Source organism: Hippocampus bargibanti, linkage group LG04 (genome assembly GCF_051943395.1).
Source record: "Hippocampus bargibanti isolate YZ-2025 linkage group LG04, ASM5194339v1, whole genome shotgun sequence".
NCBI classification, from domain to species: domain Eukaryota; kingdom Metazoa; phylum Chordata; class Actinopteri; order Syngnathiformes; family Syngnathidae; genus Hippocampus; species Hippocampus bargibanti.
The window spans coordinates 30,682,830-30,699,932 of NC_142737.1; the positions used below are offsets into that span (position 1 = coordinate 30,682,830).

Consider the following 17,103-nt stretch of genomic DNA (forward strand, 5'->3'; position numbering starts at 1 on the left):
CGGGCAGACAAACCCTCAAAGCTAAAAGTGGACTACTATCTCAGCAGAATACATTTGTACGGCAAGCTCAGCTGAAGAAGGCATCCGCTGATAGCAAGCAGCGCTAAGCATTTCACGGACGGAGAGTTTGTTAAGAGAGATTCTCAGATGAGATGTCTCAGAGAGATTCTGCTCTGACAACTGAGCTGAACTTTTATCTGTTAAGATTGTGCATAGCACAACATAAAGTTAATGTTCCATGGCTTTTTTTTATAAGAAATCAGAGTTATTTATTTCATAAATAGTGTTATTTATTTCCTGTTTTTTCGATAAAGAACCGAAAGACAGTTATTTAGTTATTATTTATTTCATAAATAGTGTTATTTATTTCCTGCTTTTTTTCTGTGAAGAACCTGGAAAGGGTTATTTGGTTATATGTGTGGCTTTCTGGAAACCATTTTTTTAAGCTCCCCTACGATCGTCACACTTTTTCTGTTAGAAAGTGACACCGCCCCCCCCATCACAGAAGGGAAAAGTTATGTGGCCCTCAGAGGAAAAGCTTTGGTAACCCCTGGTCTAAGGGAACCATAAAACTAAAATATTAAGAAATGTTTTTCAGTGAGAGCCAGCCACACATACACACAGGCAAACACACAGACATACACACATGCACGCAAACAGTCAGGCACGTGCGGCCACTTTTCAACAAAATGTCAGAATGTATTATTTAAAATAACTGTGTTGGTACTCACCATTAACATGCATGGTTTTACGTTCCTTATGACTGGTAAAAAAAAACAGCCAAACAATCGGAATGAAAGTCAACTGGCCGGATCCATACGCAAAATTACTGCTAGCTAGCCTGCAGACGGCTCATTAGCTTCCACACTTGCTTTCTTTCGCATAAATACAGTGGAACCTCGGTTGTCAACCATAATCCATTCCAGAACCCTGTTCGAAAAGCTATTTGTTCGAACGCCAAAATCATTTTTCCCATTACAAATAATGTAAATCGTTTTAATTCGTTCCAACACCCTGAACTTTTACCTTTTTAGTGTTGTATACATTATTTTATGCATGAAATTTCACATTAAAATGCTGACCAACACATAAAAAGCAATGTATACCTCAGAAAATGTTAAGCAAAATGGCAAAGACACAAATAACATAAATATAAATGTAACCAAGGCTAATCGTGCGTTCGCGTTATCGTAATCTTCGGTACGAAAGCTCTTTTTTCAGTATTGTATACATTATTTTATGCATGAAATTGCACATTAAAATGCTGACCAACACATAAAAAGCATTGTATATCTCAGAAAATGTTAAGCAAAAAGGCAGACACAAATAACATAAATATAAATGTAACCCAGGCTAATCGTACGTTCGCGTTATCGTAATCTTCTGTACGAAAGCTTACGCTAACATGAACGTGTAAAAATAAAAAAAATGATAAAGAAAAGAATCATTAATAGGATTTTTTTAGCTTTGTGGTGGTCAGCAGAAGGCGCAGGTGGATTGTGGATCGTAGATTTCACCATGCTGGATTCCCTAGCCAGATCAGACACTCGCACAGCTCCTTCATATTTTGCTATTATTTCTTTCTTCAATGCAATAGTTGTACGCACTATTTTTTTTCTTTTTTCACTTGTAGCGCTGACCGTCGCCGATGACCGGCCTGTCCGTGCCCGGCAGCATGGCCAACCCCACGCACCTTCGTCCTCACAATGCCTCATCGATTCTCCGACTTGCCCGATCCCAGCCGAACAACTCACGGTGAGAAGACCTTCCGGCATCGACTCGACGGCCGCGAGGAAAGTTTCCATCGATCGACTCAAACTGGCAGTCGGAGAGCACTCTTTGCCGTGCTCCCGTACAACGACTTCAGGCACCACGAAACCTCCTCTGCAACCTCCCCACCGACGCCTGCCATGCCCGGTGACCGTCATCTTGCCTGGCCTCACCATGTCGCAGAATGACTTTTGTTTTTATTTCTTTTTCCTTCATCGCTTTCACCGACTTCGGATCCAGGAGGGGAGCCCTGTTGCGTCACACGCGTGTATGATTTTGAAGTGCGCCTTTCAACCATTTCATGTCTTTCAATTCCTTGATCTCGTTGATGTGCGTCTCACCGTGACGCATAGCACACGCTTGAAAATGGTATAAAGCAGCTGTCGCAGGACAGAGAGATTGGGCGAACCACGGGGCAGAATCATCTCGGACTCACAGACCCAAAGAGACTTGCACAGACCCGCTCAGGCGCCCGGCTAACGCCGGGCGTCGGACGGACATCACGGCTCGACTTGCTCGACGCACAACACGATCAAGCTCTGCATAAAGAGTTTGATGTTTCTCTTTATTTGTAAGCAGGTTCGTTGTCAGATCTCCCAGGCAGGTGACGCGCAGAGCTTGATCGTGGCGTGGAGTTGAGCAAGTCGTGCCGTGATGTCCGTCCGACGCCCGGCGTCAGCCGGGCGTTAGTCTGAGATGATTCTGCCCCGTGGTTCGCCCCAATCTCTCTGTCCCGCGACAGCTCCTTTTATACAATTTGCAAGTGTGTGCTATGCGTCAGGGTGATACGCACATCAAGGAGATCAAGGAATTGAAAGACATGAAAGTGTTGAAAGGCGCACTTCAAAATCATACACGCGTGTGACGCAACAGGGCTCCCCTCCTGGATCCGAAGTCGGTGAAAGCAATGAAGGAAAAAGAAATAAAAACAAAAGTCATTCTGCGACATGGTGAGGCCAGGCAAGATGACGGTCACCGGGCGCGGCAGGCGTCGGTTGGGAGGTTGCCGAGGAGGTTTCGTGGTGCCTGAAGTCGTTGTACGGGAGCACGGCAAAGAGTGCTCTACGACTGCCAGTTTGAGCCGATCGATGGAAACTTTCCTCGCGGCCGTCGAGTCGATGCCGGAAGGTCTTCTCACCGTGAGTTGTAGGACAATCGATGAGGGATTGTGAGGACGAAGGTGCATGGGATTGGCCATGCTGCCGGGCCCGGACAGGCCGGTCATCGGCGACGGTGGCGATGATCGAGCTGCCATGGTGGCGCTCTGCAGGACGCTGAGGAAGCACGCTGACGTCGGCGGCCGTGTCGGCCATGAAGCGTCTTCCCGAAGTCCGATCGTGGACATAAGCGATGTCCGACAATGTCCGATCGTGGACATATACGATGTCAGATCATGGACATAAGCGATGTCCGACGATGTGCGATCGTGGACATATACGATGCAGCTAGTTGCAGAGTCGCCAGGCGAATTGGACAATGTTGGCCATCAGGGTGCGGCAGGTTTCACGGTGGGGTCGGGGCGCCCACGGGTGGTGGCGGCCCATCGAGAGCTCGGCTCGAGGGGTCTTGCTGTGAAGATGCCGGGTTCACGGGCGGCTGGGAAATCTGGGTGTTTCCATTTGGAGAGTTGATTGGGCTGAGGAGGAGGGAAAAAATGCTCCTGGCTAGCTCGCCAATAAAGAGTTTGATGTTTCTCTTTATTTGTAAGTAGGTTCGTTGTCAGATCTCCCAGGCAGGTGACGCGCAGAGCTTGATCGTGGCGTGGAGTTGAGCAAGTCGTGCCGTGATGTCCGTCCGACGCCCGGCGTGGGCCGGGCGTGAGTCTGAGATGATTCTGCCCCGCTTTGCTGCTTGCACTGACTTTCTTTGGTGGCATGATTATGGGCAAAAACACTTCGTACACCTATATTAAACGCGAGAGCAAAACGCAGCACATACGCATGCGACAACAGTTGGTCACGAAGAGAGCGATTTACACCCGTACGCCGCTCACCATCCCACCCTCGCATATGCACTCATGCGTCGTACTGGCGTTCAAACTCCGTTTTTTGTTCGAACTACAAAGCAAGAATTTCTCGAATTTTTTGTTCAGACTCCGATTTGTTCGAACTCTGAGTCGTTCGAAAACCGAGGTTCCACTGTATATTGATGCTAAAGTTAGCATGGGGCTTGTCAATTGCCACTGGAATTTGACTGTTTCATCGAATTGTCACATCCTGATTGGCGTCAGGTGCGCATCCCTCCCCTCCCTGCTCTCCGGGCTCGCTCACCTGATTCCAATCCCACTGATTGAGCCTTCTGGCTATAAAAGCCACCCGGTTTCGCTCGGCTTTCGCCGGTGTATTCCTTCATTTCTTGACCCTGTCGCCTCACAATACGCAGGTTGGTCCCGCTCGGAAGTTGTGCCTCACTGTTCTGTTGTGTTATCTTTTTGTTTTTCCATGCGTGTCTCAGTAAAAACCCTTTTTGAACTATACTGTCTCCATCGAGTATTTTGGATCCCGCTCCCCTTTTTTTCATCCTACGAGATCTGTTGCCACTCCTGGTGCGGACGTAACACGATTATATTGTTTCATTGCAAATTAAAATCAAAACGTTTTCTCTCCACAAAAGCAAAGCCTTCGATCCATGTTTTTTTTACTCGTCTGGCTTATTTAGAAGGGGCATTTACCTGTTTCAACATGAACGGGCGTACAATCCAATCAAAATCGCGCTTTCCGCCAACCTAGATCAGTATCAATCAAATTTGCGCTTTCCGACAACTGCAGCCCAAACAGGAAATGAACAGCAAAAACGTGAAAATATGTACAGGTAACATCCGATTTACGACCGGCGCAAGTTATGACCACCCGTACTTATGACCACAACCGCCATACCTTTTTTTTCTACGGCTTTCAGAGACAGACAGACAGAGGTCCGTTCAGGATGATTTATTTAGCTACAACACAAAGTGCTGATCCCAACAAGAGGACCAGGGGAATAATAAAAAAAGTAAATAATACCAATAACGACGAGTGGGGAGGAGCAATGGGAAACCCGACAATGGCGACAAGCAACTCGCACACGGTGGTGCAGAAACGGAACAATCCCGAAAGGATTTCGGGATGTGGGGGGGGGACAGGCTCGGACGAAGATATAGAAAGTCCAGGGTAATACAAACTACAAATACAAGTTGACAGTGTCCCATTTTTGTACCCGCTGTCCTGAAGAAGGAAGTGGTGGAAGCGGGGAGGTGTGGCCCAGCCCCCAGGTGTCAATCTGAACGTGACAATATCGAACAAGTAGGATGTTTATTTGCCGGAGCAGCATTGCACAAAATGACGATACAAAGTAGCTGTTTCTGACCAAATGCGTACGACAATTTTCTACAGGATGACAGCATCTCTCTCGCACAACAATCGGGGGGAGGGAGAGGTGTCCAACGACACCGAGGCTGAGCAGGTGGGATCGCCGCGACGTAAACGCCGCGTCGGGTTCACGGCCGGCGCCGCTGCCACTTTGAGAGAGGTGACCTCTTCTTGCTTCTCCATTAGCAGGGAGAGCGATTTTTGGACAGCTCGCATGCGTGGGAAGCCGTGCGTATTTGGGTCAGCAGAAAGCGTGTGCGCCGACACAGTATTAAAGATCGATAATACAAAATATACAATGGTTAAAATTACACTAAAAGTTATAAGATTTGTAAATGAACTGTCAAAATGTTGGTATATAATAGACTCTAGATAACCGCCCGAGCCGATCGCCCGCCCCCCGCGGCGGCGACGGTTCATTCGAATGTCTGCCCTATCAACTTTCGATGGTACTCTCTGCGCCTAATAGTATTCATTAGAAAACATTGCTTAAAAACAACAGATCAGAATCAGAATCAGAATCAGAATCATCTTTATTGCCAAGTATGTAGAACACACAAGGAATTTGTTTCCGGTAGAACACGCTGAACTAGTATTGTCGTAAAAAAAAACCTGCTAAGTGGCACTATACAGTTCCATTTTGGCTACTGTTGAAAGAGTTCAAAGAGTTAATGGCTTGGGGGAAGAAGCTGTTTAAATGTCTGCTGGATTTGGTGCGCATGGATCGGTAGCGCCTGCCTGAGGGGAGTAGCTGGAAAAGGTGGTGGGCAGGGTGCGGAGGGTCCAGTAGGATTTTCCGCGCCCTAGTTTGTATTCTTGCAGTGTGCAAGTCCTCGAGAGTGGGTAGGGCGGTGCCAATGATTTTTTCCGCCGTCCTAACTGTCCGTTGAAGTTGGACTTTGTCCATTTTTGTGGCGGCCCTGAACCAAACGGTGATGGAAGAACACAGGATGGATTCGATGACAGCCGTGTAGAAATGTTGCAGCACCTCCTGTGGTAGGCCATGCTTCTTTAGCAGCCTCAGGAAGTACATTCTCTGTTGGGCCTTTTTCAGGATAGAGTTGGTGTTGACCTCCCACTTCATGTCCAGGGATTTTCCAGAGATGGAAAATGATCACCACCTGGTGGTGAGTAGGCTACAAACTACTTCGAAGACCTCCTCAACTCCACCAACAGGCCTTCTTTGGAGGAATCAGAGTCTGGGGCTCTCCGTTCTCTGTGGTTGAAATCACTGATGTAGTTCAAAAGCGCCTCATTGGCAGGGCCCCAGGGGTGGATGAGATCTGTTCTGAGTTCCTCAAGGCTCTGGATGTTGTGCGGCGGTCTTGGTTGACACATCAGTATAACATTGTGTGGTCATCAGGGAGAGTGCATCTTAATTGGAAGACCGGGGTGGTGGTCCTCCTTTTTAAAAGTTGGGACCGGATGGTGTGTTCCAACTACAGAAGGCTAAAACTCCTCAGCCTCCCTGGTAAGGTCTATTCAGGGGTTCTAGAGGGGAGGATCCGTCAGCAAGTCGAGCCTCAGATTGAGGAGGAGCAGTGTATCTACCGGTCAAGGATGACGCTTCGTACTGATGTCACAACGTTTATTGTGAAACACTTGAACACCGTGACAACTATAAAGAACATTGAAACAACAACATTACATTAAGTTCGACAAAACATTCAGTCAATAAGGAAATTAATAACGTACCGTGTGCACCTTATTAACCGAAAGTAGATAAACGTTGACATAGACTTGAGACTTTCGTTGCTCTGCTTGTCTCTCTCTCGAGACTTTCGTTACTCTGCTTGTGTCTCTCTCTCGAGACTTTTGTTCTCTATCTAGCGGTCGCTCTCCTTGTGTCTCTCTCTCGAGACTTTCGTTCCGTCTGTCTCGCCGTACTTGCTTTTATCTAAAACACCAGACATGGAAGCGGAAGTGACAATGACAAACATTATAAATAAAGTATCAAAGACGATTTTTAGAAAAACACACACATAAAGTTTCGCATTGAAACATTAAACACTTTTACAGAACAACAAGTCTAAATAAATTATATTTTTGTTGTCGTGGCAACCAAGGACAAGATACCCGCCAGTTACACTCCCACAAAATTACTGTTGAAATAACATTCCTAAACAAAATGACTTGTGCATTTCAAATAATCAACAGTAATTTCACCATAGTGATGTATGGATCTTTAAACGATGGAAGGCTTGAGGTGCCATCCCTTTCTTCCTAACTTTGATTTTCTTATCTAAACGGTTAGCAAGAAAACCGTGGAATCGTTTTGCTTCATTGTTAATGTTTCCTAGAACCACTCGAGAGTCAGGCCAGAAGTATTCGTCATCTATTTTGACTCCTAACTCCTCCCTTAACATTTTGCTCACGGTTGCTGGGGACACTGCGGAACTTAACTCTAGTCTTGGTATGGTGAGTATATTCGTTGGAGCTACTCTCACTTTGCCAATGACAAAGGAGCAGTTCACCTTATCTTTACTCAATAACCTGATGTAACTACACTGAACATACCCTTGGCTACAAGCGTCAGAAAAGTGGTGAAGCTCAACTCTCTGTAGCTTGCCAAACCCGTTTGGTATAAAACGTGTTGCAATCTCAATTTGATCAAGGTTCTCTAAATCCTCTCTGCACAACTCCCACCTTGACTTCAAGTCCAAAGGTAGTGGATCATCTCATCTTGTACCTCTCTGACACATTTCTTGTTGTTTCTTATTTCCTTCAAGGATGAATGGGGCTAGGAATCCGAGAGGATCGTATAAAGAGGTTACAATGGAGAAACTCCATCTTCGTGTTGTGGGTCTTTTATCTAGTGACACCTTGAAGGGGAAACTGTCACTTTCAACCTTCCATCTAATCCCAAGCGCTCTTGGCACTGGTAAATCGTCAGGCCCAAAATCGCCATTCTTCACGTTCACAGCACATTCTGCTACCTTGATTGAATCTAGCACTTCTCTGTTATGGGAAAGGAATTTGTGGAGGTGCAGGTTTCCTCTTCCACTGTTCAGGTCAGGTCCTGTCACTAGATGGTCCTTTCTGTCCTTGTGATCTCTGTCCAACTTCCTTCTAAGTTGGTTTGGTCTTGCTGAAGCAAGCACCTTATTAACCGGGAGGTGAGGTCGCGCTTTGGAAGGCAGTGGCATTTCAAGGTGGCCGTACTCGTTTCTTTGGAGGCCTCCTTTTAATATTTGCAGTTCCTTCAATTCTCCTTCCTCAAACTCACCTAACTTTGCCTTCACTACTTTCTCAAACTTGCGTAACTTTGGTCTCATTACTTCTTCCTCATAAACACGGAACTTTGCCTTCATCACTTTGATGTCTCTTAGATTTTCAAGTTCTTTCAACTGCTGACGTTGAGCTTCAACAGCCTCTTCCATATCAATCTCAGCTTCCTTTGCAGCCAGTAGAGCCGCCATTTCTGCCCTCTTAACTGAAATGAGAGTTTGAGACATTTTAATATTTCAGAATCCCAAGTTACTTTTATGGATTTATATAAATAAATAATTTCAGTTGCAGCCTATTCAAATCAATACCGTTCAATTGCAATTGTGATGCTAATCAAATATTCAAGAGATACTTTCACACATTCAAAAACCCACATTCACTATTTTCTCTGTTGTTGTGGTGAATTTGTATGTTCTATCCATCCACTTTGTGAGCTACTGGAAACGTCCATCAAACCTCGAGCTGCTGCAGGATGACAAGCAACGTCGCGCGTTGCAACCTTTCTCTTTCTTATGAAGGCTGATCGCAACGATGCACGCTGAGGCCTGTAGCTTGAAGCAACGTCGCGTGTTGCAACCTTTCTCTCTCTTATGAAGGCTGATAGCGATGATGCACGCTGAGGCCTGCAACTTGAAACAACGTCGCACGTTGCAACCTTTCTCTCTCTTATGAAGGCTGACTGCGACGATGCACGCTGAGGCCTGTAGCTTGCTGCGGTTTGAGTGTGACGATGTTCCAAGTAGCTTGTGGCTAGCTCCGATACACGTGGTTGAGTGCGACGACGCTCGATGTAGCTCGTACCTTGCTACGCGATTGCGCCGAAGCCGATAGATTGCCTTTGGGGAGGGAAGCACCTGCGCGCCGGAGGCTCCAGGATGGATGAGGACGTTTCACTTGTGTGAGCGCGTTTTCACTGTTGTGAACACGTTTTCACTGTGTGAGCACGTTTTCACTGTATCTACTCCGGTCAAGGATGACGCTTCGTACTGATGTCACAACGTTTATTATGAAGCACTTGAACACCGTGAAAACTATAAAGAACATTGAAACAACAACATTACAATAAGTTCGACCAAACATTCAGTCAATAAGGAAATTAATAACGTACCATGTGCACCTTATTAACCAAAAGTAGATAAACGTTGACGTAGACTTGAGACTTTCGTTGCTCTGCTTGTCTCTCTCTCTCGAGACTTTCGTTCTCTATCTAGCGGTCACTCTCCTTGTGTCTCTCTCTCGAGACTTTCGTTCCGTCTGTCTTGCCGTACTTGCTTTTATCTAAAACACCAGACACGGAAGCGGAAGTGACCATGACAAACATTATAAATAAAGTATCGAAGACGATTTTTAGAAAAACACACACATAAAGTTTCGCATTGAAACATTAAACACTTTTACAGAACAACAAGTCTAAATAAATTATATTTTTGTTTTCGTGGCAACCAATGACAAGATACCCGCCAGTTACAAGCAGTGTGGTTTTCGTCAAGGCAGTGGAAAAGTGGACCAGCTCTACACCCTTTGCAGGGTCATTGAGGGTGCATGGGAATTCGCCCAACCAGTCTACATGTGGTTTGTGGACTTGGAGAAGGCGTTTGACCGTGTCCCTCGGGGAGTTCTGCGGAGGGTGCTTTAGGAGTATGGTGTACACTACAGGAACCCCTGATACGGACCGTTTGATGAATATATGACCGATGTCAGAATTTGGTTCGCATTGCCGGCAGTAGGTTGGAATCATTTCCAGTGAAGGTTGGGCTCCGCCAAGGCTGCCCTTTGTCACCGATTTTGTTCATAACCTTTATAAACAGATTTTTTAGGCACAACCGAAGCACCAAAGGGTTCCGTTTTGGTGGCCCCATTTTAGCATTGCTGCTTTTTGCAGATGATTTGGTACTGTTGGAGCCTTTAATCAGGACTCAACTTTTACTGGAGCGTTTTGCAGCCGAATGTGAAGCAGTTGGGATGAGAATCAGCACCCACAAAACTGAGACAATGGTTCACAGTCGGAAAAGAGTGGAGTGCCCTCTCCGGTTGGGGGAGATCTTGCCTCAAGTGGAGGAGTTTAAGAAACTGGGAGTCTTAATAATAATAATACATTTTAATAATACATTTTATTTCAAGCGCCTTTCAAAGCTCTCAAGGACACTTTACAGTCACAGACAAGGGCATTGAAAGCTCTGTCCCCCATCGTGTTCTCAGCTGCCCTTGTCTGTGACTGTAAAGTGTCCTTGAGAGCTATGAAAAGCACTTAGGGGCAGGGGGGGACACAGAGGTGGAGGGAGGAAGAGGATCTGAGGGAACGAGAAGGAATAGACATTTGAAGAAGGTCAGATAGGTATGGGGGGCAAGGTTATGTATTGCTTTAAATGTATAAAGAAGAATTTTAAAGTTGATTCTATATTTGACCGGGAGCCAGTGGAGCTCTTGGAGGACGGTTGTGATGTGGTGAAAGGATCAGGTTCTAGTGATGATCCGAGCTGAAGAATTCTGGACTACTTGAAGTTTGTGAAGATGTTTCTGAGGGACATCAAGGAGAAGTGAATGACAATAGTCAATCCGGGTGGTTATAAGACTATGAACAAGGATAGCTGTGGTGTGAGGGGTGAGAGACGGGCGAAGACAAGTGATATTGCGTAGGTGGAAGTATGCAGATCGGTTTAAGTTATTTATATGGGACCGGAAAGATAATAGCTGTCAAGGATGACACCTAGGCTTTTGACCTGATGGGAGGGAGAGACAGTCGAATTGTTAATAGTGAATTGTCAAATTGTGACTTGTGAATTGTGAAGAGTCTTATTCAACAAATATATTTTTCATTCAAATGTATTTAGGTAATCTCGATCCAGGAAAAACAAATTAGTCATTGACAAAATAATTGGAATTCAAATAACAATTTAGCTCAGTTATCTCTTTTCAAAGACATGACATATTCCAAGGGTGTCCAATCATCGATCGCGATCGACCACAAGTTTGCGGACTGGTCTCAAGTTGATTCTGGTTATGGCAAGGGGAGGGAAAAAATTGTGCATGCTATTAATGATATATTTTTGCATTTGTGCACATTCTACATTTAGCATCCTGAGTTTCACTTTCCAAAAAAGTATGAAAGAAATAAAATAAAAACACAGGTCACCTGCATCACTGGACGTTGTCGGCGATCAGTCTGGAATTGAAACTTGCGATCAGAGCACTTACGGTGTATCTGTCATTGTTATGACTATTCTCATTCAGTTTGTTTCATGTGCAATTCACCAAGAAAGAATAGGAAAACCAAAACAAGTTACCATCTTCGAGGATAGCGAATGATAAACTTATCACATGCCGGTATTCTGCTGTTAGGAGGTGTGGCATCAATTTTTTTATGTAAATATTCTCAAAACAGTGGTTTTTCCCTTTGAGCTGAGCAGAGGAATTACAATTAGACAAATTGACAATGGACCACTGCTATCAAGTTTTATTTGTTCAGGGCTCCTGAGTCCAAACTGAAGAATTTGACAGGTGTGATGAAAACAGTTGGAATGTTGTGCCGCATTTGAGACCTTCTTCAGGTTCTTCACTGAATGGTGACTCACTTTGTCATCCCTGGAATCACGAAACACTCTCTGTGTACAAAACATCAAATGCTGCCTGAAAAGTTACTTTTTTCTCACACCACCATACATTTTCAAATCTTTGAGAGCAGAAATGCGCAGTTCACAAATAACACAGACTGCAACCTTGCTGCAATTTTAATGGGTTTAATTTATTGCTGTCAGCATAGTAACTCCAAACGTCCATCATGGCACCCCTACGGCCTTCTAGGCCACGGGATGAGATGAGATGAGATGAGATGATAGTAACTGGGTTGCCAGTCTTTGCAAAAGTAGACGCCCCACAGAGATCTCTGAGTTTCTTTAAAAAATAGTTACATTATTGTATGCAGACTGGTTGTCGAAACATATACTCCACAGATTGTCATCTTTTACAGCTTTGCTTTGAGTGAAAGTCTTGTTTTTTTTTTACTTTCAGTGGTATCTGTAATTACTCTTGAAATCACTTCCTCCCAACATTCGTAACATCGATTCTCTTCCAACCTTCAAATCCCATCTCAAAACCATCCTATTTAAAATTTTATGTGTATCTCTTTCTCTTGTTTCTATTTATAATTGTATTTTATTCATTGTATTCTGTTTTGTGATTTTATTCTATTTATTATAGTAACTGTGCTTGTCTGTGACTGTAAAGTGTCCTTGAGAGCTTTGAAAGGCGCTTAAAATAAAATGTATTATTATTATTATTATTATTACTACAATTTGTTGTAAGTAGAGCTGCGTTTTTCCTGTAAACGCATTCATTTGTTAGTCCCCCCTCGAACGTAAATGTTTCGTAAAGCATAAACCTGCTTCAAATTGTGTAGCAAATACATGTTACAATTAGACTATTGCACAAAATAAATAACAGATGGGGAAATGCGGGTAAACAAAAACAAAGAATGAATAAAGAATTAAAATGATGGTTATTTAACTTTTGGCTGCGTTCTCGTCTGTTTTTTTTTTCCTTCCTTAGTTCATGTTCTGTATCGAGTGAAAGAAAGGTAGATAAGGAGACTTGGTGGTGGAATGGGGAGGTGCAGGAGTGTAAACAGAGAAAGAGGTTAGCAAAGAAGAAGTGGGACACTGAGAGGACAGACGAGAGTAGACAGCAGTACAAGGAGATGCAGCGCACAGTTCAAGTAAAGGTGGCAAAGGCCAAACAAGAGGCCTATGATGACTTGTATGCAAGGAAGGTGAGACTGATCTTCACAGGCTAGCGAGACAGAGAGACAAAGATGAGACCTGCAGCAGGTTCGGGTGACTAAGGATGGAGATGGCAATGTATTAACAGGTGCCAGGAGTGTGATGGCAAGATGGAAAGAGTACTTTGAAGAATTGATGAATGAGGAAAATGAGAAGGAAGAAAGAGTAGAAGACGTGACTGTTGTGCACCAAGACGTAGCAAGCATTAGCAAGGATGAAGTGAGGAAGGCGCTGAAGAGGATGAAGGTGGGAAAGGCACTTGGGCCTGATGATTTACCAATCGAGGTATGGAAGTGTCTTGGAGAGGTGGCGGTGGTGTTCCTGACTGGGTTATTCAACAAGATCTTAGATGGTGAACAGATGCCTGAAGAATGGAGACGAAGTGTACTCGTGCCCATTTTTAAGAAAAAGGAGATATGCAGAGTTGTACTAATTACAGAGGAATAAAGTTGATGAGCCATACAATGAAACTCTGGGAAAGAGTAGTTGAAGCTAGACTAAGAGCAGAAGTGAACATTTGTGAGCAGCAGTATGGCTTCATGCCAAAAAAAGAGTACGACAGATGCAGTGTATGCTTTAAGAATGCTGATGGAGAAGTACAGAGAAGGTCAGAAGGAATTGCATTGTGTCTTTGTAGATCTGGAGAAAGCATATGACAGGGTGCCCAGAGAAGAGCTGTGGCATTGCATGAGGAAGTCTGGAGTGACGGAAAAGTATGTCAGAGCGGTGCAAGACATGTATCATGACTGTAAGACAGTTGTGAGGTGTGCTGTCGGTATGACTGAGGAATTCAAGGTGGAGGTGGGACTCCACCAGGGGTCAGCTCTGAGCCCCTTCTTGTTTGCTATGGTGATGGACAGGCTGACAGACGATGTTACACAAGAATCTCCTTGGACCATGATGTTTGCAGATGACATTGTGATCTGTAGCGAGAACAGGGAACAGTTGGCGGAGAAATTTGAGATGTGGAAATATGCCCTGGAAAGGAGAGGAATGAAGAACAGTCGCAGCAAGACGGAATATATGTGTGTGAATGAGAGGGATCCAAGTGCAAGAGTGATGCTACAGGGGGAAGAGATAAAGAAGGTGGAGGATTTTAAGTACTTGGGGTCAACTGTCCAGAGCAATGGAGAGTGTGGAGAAGAGGTGAAGAAGCGTGTCCAGGCAGGCTGGAGCGGCTGGAGAAAAATGTCAGGTGTGATGTGTGATAGAAGGGTTTCAGCTAGGATGAAAGGAAAATTGTATAAAACAGTGGTCAGACCAGACATGATGTTTGGACTGGAGACAGTGCCACTGAAGAAAAGACAGGAAACAGAGTTGGAGGTAGCAGAGCTGAAGATGTTGAGGTTTTCTTGGGGAGTGACCAGGTTAGATAGGATCAGGAATGAGTACATTAGAGGGACAACTCATATTAGAGGCTTTGGAGAGAAAGTCAGAGAGGACAGACTGAGATGGTTTGGACATGTCCAGAGGAGAGAGAGTGACTATATCGGAAGAAGGATGCTGACTCTTGAACTGCTAGGCAGGAGACCGAAAGGAAGACCGAAGAGGAGGTTTATGGATGTGGTCAAAGAGGACATGAAGGTAGCTGGTGTGCGAGACGAGGATGCACAAAACCGGGATAGATGGAGGACATTGATTCGTTGTGGCGACCCCTGGGGGGAAAAGCCGAAAGGAAAAGAAGAAGAAGTTCATGTTCTCTCTCAGACGTGGTTTTTATCTGCGGGTTTGTAAAGAATTAATCCAGGTACATTTGCTTTTTACAGCTTTTAACAATCCTTCAAAAATGTGCAAGGCAAACATCAGTATAGTGACCAACCGTCTGACTGGTGAAAACTTTTTCTGGGTGATTCACATTTAGGTAAAATTATCGGAATGCTGAATAACAAAGATGTTTCCTATACACCTATAAATCAGAATCAGAATCATCATTATTGCCAAGTATGTACCGAATTTGTCTCCGGTAGAACACGCTGCACTCGTAAAATCAAAAAATGGAGAAACATGGAGGCACTATACCAGGGGTCCCCATACCCCTGGTATAGTGCCACACATAACCAAATAATCCTTTCCGGGTTCTTTACAGAAAAAAAATCAGGAAACAAATATTAACACTATTAATGAAATAAATAATAACTAAATAACCCTCTCTGAGTTCTTCACAGAAAAAAAAATCAGAAAGTAAATAACACTATTTCTGAAATAATAACTAAATAACTCTCTGGGTTATTCATAGAAAAACAAGAAATAAATAACACTATTTATGACAAAAATAATAACTAAATAACTCTCTCCTTTGGTTAGTACCACCTTTTCTGTCTCTGAGAGACAAATTTATGATCCAATTCTCTCTTGAAATCTGCTCATACCTATTTTTTTCCCGTGTTTACAAGTAGCTGTGATTGTTTCTGTAAAAGTATTTTTTCAATTCAAAACTACAAAGAGTCCTTTGGCAACACAAACTTCCTACTTATTTCAAAACGATAAACACTTTAAGGCAAAAATTAGTGCATCCAAAAGATAGGCTGCCAAATGAAAAACAAATTAATGTGTTTTTTCAATACATTGTAAGAATGAAAATTGTAAAGAGCAATACATTGGGGAGACTAAACAAATTCTCAAAAAAAGACTATCAAAATCGCAGGTGTAGGGGGTTAGAAAATACCTCAGTTACTGTAGGTTATTCGATTAGCCTACCAAGTCAGGAGAGGGCGCTACACGCCTATGAATGGAAAAGAGGAAGACAATGTAGGCTCAGCTCACGCATGCGCAGTCAGTCATAAATGCCGCTGTGTGAAGCTGATTAACACGTTTGTCTCGTGTCGTCTTTTCCTCGTCGTTCACAGGTACTCAAAATAATAATGTCTAGACATCCTCAAGATGTTAAAGTAATCTGGGACTTGTTGGGCGATGCTACATATGAAACCGTAGTTTTGTGGCTTTGATGAATGTTTTGTGGCTTTGATGAATTTGGATTTTGGGATGTCAATTGGTAGTTCCCAGCACAACACACACGAGCGTGCAGACGTGCATACGCATGTGCGAATGTGGAGGATATATACAATGTATAGATGTTGAATGTATAGACCTACACATTGATGTATATTGATATCAGGAGCCGGTATTATTGGAACTTGAACCGAATTGATGTTTTGATGAGTAAATAAGTCAGTCATAAATGCTGCTGTGTGAAGCTGATAAACACGTTTGTCTCGTGTCGTCTTTTCCCTGTCACTCACAGTGCTACCTGCCTGTGACTCCTTTGAACCGACCCAGGTATCCCCGAGGCCTAAGGCCGGTTACACAGGGATAATACTTGTGGGACTCAATCGGCAGTACATATGCACCTAAAAGCTAGCAACCACTCATTTGACGACAATGAGGTTAAAATCTTAGCGAAAGAAAATAGATGGTTTGAAAGGGGAGTAAAAGAAGCGATTTTCATAAAACAGCTAAATCCTTCTTTAAACCGATATGGTGGGGTGAGGTTCAATTTGGATCGTTCGTACAACAGCCTGCTTAGGCAAAATAGGTGGTGGAGGTGATACCGGTGGAAGTGGGGCAATCAGGCCAGTCGTTAGTCAGAACTATAGGAACAGTCAGTGGAGCTGCAGGGAGTAGTGCTCTGCTCCCCAAACCTGAGAGCAGGGACCTATAGCAGAGTCCAGCACCGCCATGTTTGGAGCGTAGGGAGATATATAAAGGGCCTAAACTACCAGTAAGACTTTAGTTTGCTGACGAAGTTTCTTGGATAAGAAGCGAAACCTCTGACACCTTCAAAGAAGTACAGATGATGGCTGAAGAAACATTTTCGTTGATTAAGCAAAGGAGAATTTGTGGTAGGTACTTCCTTAATAAAAAAAAAACATTTTTACTTTGCGACAATGTTTTATTTTTTTAAACTCATGAAACTCGTTTCAATGTGAAATGACAGCCACATCAGGCAACTCAGTGATTTGCCGCAATTCAACACCTGTACATGT

At 44.0% G+C, this 17,103-nt stretch overlaps 1 long non-coding RNA gene across 1 annotated transcript; it reads right to left on the bottom strand.

Moving 5' to 3' along the window:
- Window positions 1-5,727: 5,727 nt before the first annotated feature.
- On the bottom strand, window positions 5,728-9,370 carry LOC148899680 (uncharacterized). The gene is made up of 3 exons (XR_016114877.1): window positions 8,720-9,370; window positions 6,813-8,550; window positions 5,728-6,735 (listed from the first exon to the last, which is right to left on the bottom strand). It is a non-coding gene; the product is annotated as an uncharacterized LOC148899680 (long non-coding RNA).
- Between the last annotated feature and the right edge of the window lie 7,733 nt (window positions 9,371-17,103).